The sequence below is a fragment of the Ursus arctos genome, unplaced genomic scaffold (assembly GCF_023065955.2).
Source record: "Ursus arctos isolate Adak ecotype North America unplaced genomic scaffold, UrsArc2.0 scaffold_9, whole genome shotgun sequence".
NCBI lineage: Eukaryota > Metazoa > Chordata > Mammalia > Carnivora > Ursidae > Ursus > Ursus arctos.
In genome coordinates, this window is record NW_026623111.1 from 304,685 (window position 1) to 312,107 (window position 7,423).

The following is a 7,423-nucleotide window of genomic DNA, read 5'->3' on the forward strand; positions in this document are numbered from 1 at the left end:
CTGTCTGCCCTCCCAGTTCCTCCCTGTCTCTCTGTCGTTCCCCCTCCTACACTCACCACCCACGCAGTGACCCTCCTCAGTTCTCACAGGTGCCCAGGCCCAGGTGGGTGGCCCAACCAGGACTCAGACTCTCCCAGGGCAAATAGACGGTCCGGGATCAGAGTGGCTGGGGCCGCACTCTGGGAGATGGAGGCTGGGCAGCTGTGGAGCCCAAGAAGGGCCAGCTCTGGGCAGGTGGTGAGGACATGAGGTGAACTGGCTGCGAACTGCTCCCTGCCCGGTCTGCTCCCGTGGTGGGGGAGGCAGTGCTGCATGTGGTAGGATTTGTGGCCCCGCGAGTGCCCGGAAGAGGACCTGGGTACTGGTGAACCGTTCCCCAGACCTGCAGCCAGCCACAGAGAAGCAGGAGCTTAGCAGGAAACTTCCAAATCGCTGAGGAAGATCCAGGAGTTCAGAAGCCCAGGAAGGTGTCAGGGCACAGAGGAGGGGAATGGTGGTAGTACTGGGGGCGGGGGGTGGATTCTGGGGAGCCAACCTGACAGGAAGGGTGTCCCACCAAGAGGTTAGCATTTGGGACATGCGTGTTTGGCCACAGCCAAGGCCTGGCGGTGGGACCCTGGCTAGCTGGCAGCACGGGGTACAGCCCCCAGCTCAGCCCTCTGCATGCTGTTGAAATGCATTACCCTCCAGAAATTGGCCCCTTGAGGCCAGAAGTTTGTGCGGAAGACCACAGGATGCTGGGTTTGGACCCCCTGCCATCCAGAGTCCCCTTTGTAGCCCCCACGGAGTCACTCCAGATGGCAGAAGAGAGGAGCCGGCCACCCTGCCCCAGCCCTCCCCAGAAGCCCCTTGCAGGTGCCCCTTTGCTCCCTCCAGGGAGGCCAGGCACCTGCCAGTCCCATCTGTCCCACAGAGGGCGGGCCGTGGCTCCCGCACCCCAGGACACCATCCTACTCTGGCTCGGAGAGGGCCCTGGAAGCGCCTTCAGGAGTTTTTGGCGTTGTTCTTCAGTTTTGGGGTGGGGTCTGGCAGGGGGCTGCAGCCCCCTCAGGAGGGGCTGGGAGGGACTTTTGGCTCACGTGGGCTTGCCTAGAAACTTCAAATGCAAGCTTAATAATTTAACATACTGAATGATTCAGTCCCGGACGCCGGCACCATCCAAACTGCCGTTCTCCTGCCGGATTTCATTACTGCTTGAAAGGTAGTAACATGGGAGACGCAAAAGCAAAGTGAGACCACGGCTCTCATCAGAGCTGGGGCTAGAGCTCTGAGGGCGGGGGATGCTTGTGTGCCTCCCTGATGCCGTGACCCCTTCGCTTGCCACCGTGGGTGGGAAACACCTACCCTTAGGGCCCAGCTGGCCGTGGGGTCAGCACCTGGGAGCTCATCCCTGTGGGCTCCTAGGAGTGAAGCTGCAGATGCTGCCCAGCCTGGGTGCCGGCTTGTTCCTCAGACCCCTGCTCCGTCCTGGGTGCTGGGCCACACAGTGCCCCGTGAGGGTCTTGTGAAGAAATGCTCTTTCTTCCCAACCATCTGGTTCCACAGAGGCCCTGCCCCCACTCCCAACAGACAAGGGGGACCCCTTGGTCCCCACCAGGAGCCCTGTGGACCCACTTTCTTGAGGAGCTGGTCCAGGATCTGGGCTCAGAGCACAGTGGTGGCTCCCCCCCTTCAGACCTGTGACGCTGTCCGCCTTCCCTCGCGGGGCCCCCTGCCCCAGCCCAAGGTCACCTCACCCCCCAGCCCCCAGCCCCCATGCCTGTGTCGCCGTGGCCCCGCGCCTTCCTCCTCCCAGGCTCACAGCCGCGGCACCCACAGCCCTGGGTGGGGGCCAAGCTTGTGCGTTCTCTGGGTCACCTGCAGGGTATTTTATCAGAACGGGGAAGGCAGGCCTCTCAGAGACGCTCAGAGAAGGGGGCAGTGCGGGGGCCGAGGGAAAGTAAGGAGGGGTCCGCAGTGGCTGTGAGGCGCCCCCCTCCCTCTGCAGGCTGCTTGCCTAGAGCAACCCCTCGGTGCCCCAACATAAAATTACCACGTATGGCTTGGAGACAGAATTCAGCCTCTCACCGGCTGCCGTGGGGGGGGCTGCACAGGGCACCAGGACAGCCCCAAGTGGACATCGGCGGCCTGGGTGAGGGACAGGAGGATGGAGGGCAATGGGGCAGGGATGAGTTTGCTCCCGGAGAGGCCATGCTTCTGAAGGCCTCTACCCTCTGGAAGCCCAGGCCTCCCGTGGGGCCCTCGTGCCCCTCACTGCAGCTCCAGAGCCCGGTGGGCTGGGCCCAGATGCTCTCGGCTGGCCCTGGGCATGTCTGCACCTGTCACACCAGGGTCTCCCCCATAGTCACCAGGACGGTGGGCCCCGAAACAAATGTCCAGGCTGGGTGAATGCCCTGGGGCATCTCTAACCCTTAGGGTAACATCCACACAGGTGCCCACCCCGGGGCTCTGGGCCCCTGACCCCCTGACCAACAGTCCCTCCCTGGAACCTGTCATGTGACGCCCACCAGACCAGATGAGCTTGCTCCGCAAATGGCCCCCCAAGTCGTCCTGCCCACCCTCCACCCCCATCCTACTCACTCTGCACCACCCCAGAGGCCACTGGTCCTGCTTCGGGGACCAAGCCCAGTGGGTCCTCGTGATAGAACCTTCTTCTGCACCATACTCCCCAGCCCAGACCTGAGGCCAGGCTCAGGCCCCGGACACGGGACGCCTGCCCACACAGGCACAGCCACGAGCCACAACACACGTGGGCTGGCAGGGGTGCTGAGAGGGCCTCTGGGGCTCCCGGGTGGGGGCGGGACGTGCACAGGGTCCCCTGGAGGCTTGGCGGGGCGGCTTCCGCCAGTGACGCTGATCCCGCCAGGACTCGGCCAGCCAGCAAGAGTGCTAGCCCTGGCAGATGTGCTTCAGGCTAGAGAAACCCCTTTTAGGAACACAAGCCCCAGACAGAAGCAGGACGCCTCTGGCCAAGGCTGCCCAGTGGTTGAGAGACCCAGGTCCCCTGTCCGGTGACACCCGGAGTGCGGTGAGGCCCCCGGGGTCCTGCTGGGATGCCCACTGGCTCATTTGGGGAAGGAGGTGCAGGCCTTAGCTGGGTCCTCCTGCCTCCTGGGTCTTGCCCTTCTGGCTGTGCTTGGGTCCAGGGGCTGGGAAGGTCAGGCGGCTAGTTCACTGCCTACAGGACTGCCCCTGCGGGCCTCGATGTGGGGTGTGGCCCAAGGCCCTGGGTGGGGGTGCAGGGTCAGCTCCTTCTCAGTGGGAGTTTGAGGTCTCTGTAGCCTGACCTGTGCCCAGCAAGGGCGCCAAGCTGGAGAGGGGTCAACATTTGGTGATTTCCCGTCGGTGGCTTGCAATCAGCCTCCGTGGGAACGCTCACACCACAGCGAGACCCACAACCAGGCTTTCTGCCCTTTGTCTCTCTACCCTACCCGCACATGACAGCTTCAAGGGCTCCTGAGTGGTCTGGGATGGACGGGGAGGCCCTAGCAGTGGACAGCCTGGGCCTGCACCCACCCAGGAGAGTGGAGCCCTCTCGGGGTCACAGGCCTGCAGGACACTTGGACACACCCCCGAGGGGACAAAGGACCAGGACTGCCTGCCGGCAGCAGAGTCCAAGCCACCCTCTGTTCCTCCGTCCCCCCCGCCGCTGCCATCGCTCCACGCGCTAACTGCCATCCTTTCCACGCACTGTTCTGGGGCAGTTGCCGTGACAAAGGCAGGCAAAGGATGCTGCTGGCCCAGCTTCTCCAGAAGGAGCTGATGCCCGAGACACAGCAGCAGAGGGTAGGACTACCATGCAGGGTTCACCACACAGCCAAGTGAGGGATACCCAGGAGGGGATGGGGACGGGGTGGGGGGGAGCGGAGACCAGAGACTGGGTGGGGTACAGAGCCTGGGGGGATGGGGACTGGGGGGACGGAGACTGGGGGGGTGGAGACCAGAGACCGGGTGGGGGGACAGAGCCTGGGGGATGGGGACCGGGGGGGACGGAGACCAGAGACTGGGTGGGGGGACAGAGCCTGGGGGGATGGGGACTGGGGGGACGGAGACTGGGGAGGTGGAGACCAGAGACCGGGTGGGGGGACAGAGCCTGGGGGGATGGGGACTGGGGGGACGGAGACTGGGGAGGTGGAGACCAGAGACCGGGTGGGGGGACAGAGCCTGGGGGGATGGGGACTGGGGGGGACGGAGATCAGAGACCAGGGGGGGATGAAGACCGGGGGGACAAAGACCAGAGACCAGGTGGGGGACAGAGACCAAGGGGACAGATTGGGGGGACAGAGCCGAGGGGGGATAGGAACGGGGGGGATGGGAACTGGGGGGGGACAGAGACTGGGGGGCTTCATTAGCTGATGTGTAAGCCAGGCCTCAGCAGACATTGGGGCTTCAGGCCAAGTGACCCAGTGTCACCCAGACCTGGGGGGGGCGCATTCCAAGCAGAATTAAAACAAGTCCCGAGTCCAGCATGGGGGAGGGTCTGCATCATGCCCATAGGGGCCCCACACTGCCTGTCCGGGGTCAGGAAGGTGTGACCCCTCTCCGTGCTCAGGAGAGGGAAACCCACCCACCCAACCTCACCGTGCTGGCCCTAAAGCGAGGACTTCTGTTGGAATCGTAAAGGACCCGGTGCCCCCTCCCGAGAAGGAGGAGGACTTCAGACCTGGGGTGGGAGGCACTCCCAGGACTGTGTGAGGAAGAAGATAGGACAATAAACACCGGAAGGCATCCCAAACAACAGGAAGCAGGCAGCAGCTCCAGAGACGAACCGTCCCCCTCGGCCGCCCAGGGGCTGGCGCTCCAGCCAGCAGGGCAGGGACGCGGCGTGGACCACTGGCACCCCGTGGAAGAGGCAACCAGGCCACACTGCGGACGGGTGCCTTGTCCTGGCCAACGGGGTGCTAGGAAGCCTTGGAGTGGGCCCTGCCCCCTGAGAGGCTTGGTGCCCTAGCCTTCAGCCCCCCCGCCCCCCAGGGCCTGGCTGAGTGTCTGGAACCACCTCCTACCTCTCCTACCTGTCCTGGGGGCCTGTGTCCAGCAAGATGATCCTATCTGTGCCCTGCCCCCGGTGGCCAGTGGAGGCAATCCTAGGTCAGGGCCTGGGGGCAGTGCAGGTGACCTCCACAAGTAGCACTGTCCTCCAGTGGCCCCTTAGCTGCCCTGGCAGTGCCCCACCCTGTTCAAGCTGTGGACCCCCCCAATTCCTAGCCTCTCCCCCAGGAGAGGCTAGAGGCCCCCGGCCACCCCACACTCACCCGCTCGCAACATGGCACCTGATGCCAGGCAGGGCAGGACTAACCGTGGGCACACTGGTGTCCTCCCCTCCAGCCAGAGTCTCCCCAATAGCTCCTTCCGTGTGTCTCTGCCCCCTTCTCTCCAGCTCCTGGGAAGGGGTAAGCAGGGCCTGAGAGGGCAGAGGCCTGGCGGCGGCCCGGCCATCCACCTGTTTTCACAGAGGCCTGGACAGAGCTGGCCAGGAGCTGGGTGTGGTGGAGATGCGGCCGCCAGGCTCCATGGCTCCTTCTGTGACCTCTGGGGATGTGTGTGTCCTCAGCTTGCCGTGATAGGGGCTCACCCCCACCCCGTTCCCCTGGGGCATCTGGGTGGCTGCTGGTCTGGGGACTGTCTGGTCAGTCAGACTCTGCTGCTTCAAAGGGCAGCTAGTAGACTTCATACAGACAACGGCTTGATTTCCTGCCTGACGCTGAGGTGGCTGAACACGTGAGCTGTGGCAGGGGCCCCGGGCTGCACCCCCTGGCTCAGCCTCCAGCCGTGACGACGCAAGCAGAGCCCGTCCTTGAGGACAGGCGTCCCCTTTGCACTGACCCGTCAGCCCCTGGCCAGCACTGGCCTCATGCCCCCCTGGCAGCTTCACCCAGCAGGTGAGCCTGGAGCTAGGACGTGTGGCTCGTAAGGGGTGCCAAGTGGGGGACGAGGACTGAATAGAGGCCCAGACTCTGACACTGACCTCAGCCCTTGTGGACAGCTGATGGATGGCCATCCACTTGGCCGGTCTCCCACCCCAACCCTGTGATCTCCACATCCAGAGGCCCCTCGCCAGCCCACACGGATTCCTCAAGGCAAACAGCCCAGGGGCTGTGGCTGGAGGAGTGTCTGCTAGGGTCAGACCCACCTGGACGAGGGTGTGAATCCTGGCTGCGGGGTCAGGCAGAACCAGGGTTGAGGGTGCAGCTTGGGGTTGGGGAACAATGGAGCCAAGGGACCCTGCTTGCACAGCCCACTATGGGCAAGGAGACAGGTTCCCCAGGTAGGCAGTCCAGCCGAGGCTGCAGGTGTGGAGGGGCCACCCTGGGGGAAGGAGGCCAAGAGTGGGTGCTGGGGCTGTTGGAGCAGCAGGGGGGGCTGGGCTGGCCACAGTTGGATGCTCTCCTCCCCCAACACCTTTCTCCCCACCAGACTGGGGCCCAGGACAGTCCCCCAACCGCAGGGCACAGCTTGCCGAGAGATGGGTGGGGGCCTTCCTAGTAGAAGTCCTTGGGACCATGGCAGGCAGGGGTGGACAGTCCCTCCATTTCTGAGACCGGTGTCCGGCCTGCACCTGAGAAGAGCCGGGGCGTGGTCCACGCTCTTGGCTCTGACGGTGCCCCGAAGGCCTGCGTGTGTGAAGGGTGCAACAGAGCCTGGGAGCTCAGCACCAGAGCCCCCTCTGTCCAAAGGTCACTGCACCGGCATGACGCAGGACCTTCCTGTCCTTCCCAGGTCTTTTCTGGCAGTGAATCCTCGCCAGCCAGGCTCTGCCGGGGGCTGCCTCTCTGGAAGGGCTCACGCCACCCAGGCCAATCCCATCCCCGTCCCTGCAGGACATGACCCAGGGCCCTGACAGCTTCTGGACTCAGCCCCCCCACCCCCCGAGCTCCAAGGAAGGGCCTCCGTCCTGCCCTCACGTTGGTGGTCAGCAAGGTGTGTGCCCAGGGAGCAGATGGCACATGAACACATGTGTGAGCCCACGTGCGCCCTGGCAAGAAGCCCGTGTCCAAACCAACAGGGTATAGAGGGCCGTGGAGAGGCCGGCGGCTCCTCTGGGGGGGACACAGAGCCAAACAGCCCGACCCCCCGATGATGGAGCAGAGAAAGGTGTTTGTCCAAACAGCGGACATCGTCAGCCCCAATGACATGCCTACAGCGTGGGTCCACCTGCAAGAACCCCCTCCCCTGCCCTGAGGCCCCAAACGGGGGGCCAGCCGTGACCTGGGTCTGGACAACTGGGCTCAGTTCCTCTCGGAGACAGCCCTGCCTCTCCACCCCCAAGGAAACCGCGTCTGACCTGGAGACACCTTTGTTCAATCCTGACCCGTGCCATCAACAACCCTGGCTGAGCCAGCTCTCAGCGCTTCCGTGCAGGTGGGGCTGTGGCCACGCCTCTGGCCGCCTCTGGAGGTCCCCAAGCCCCTCCCCCACCCCA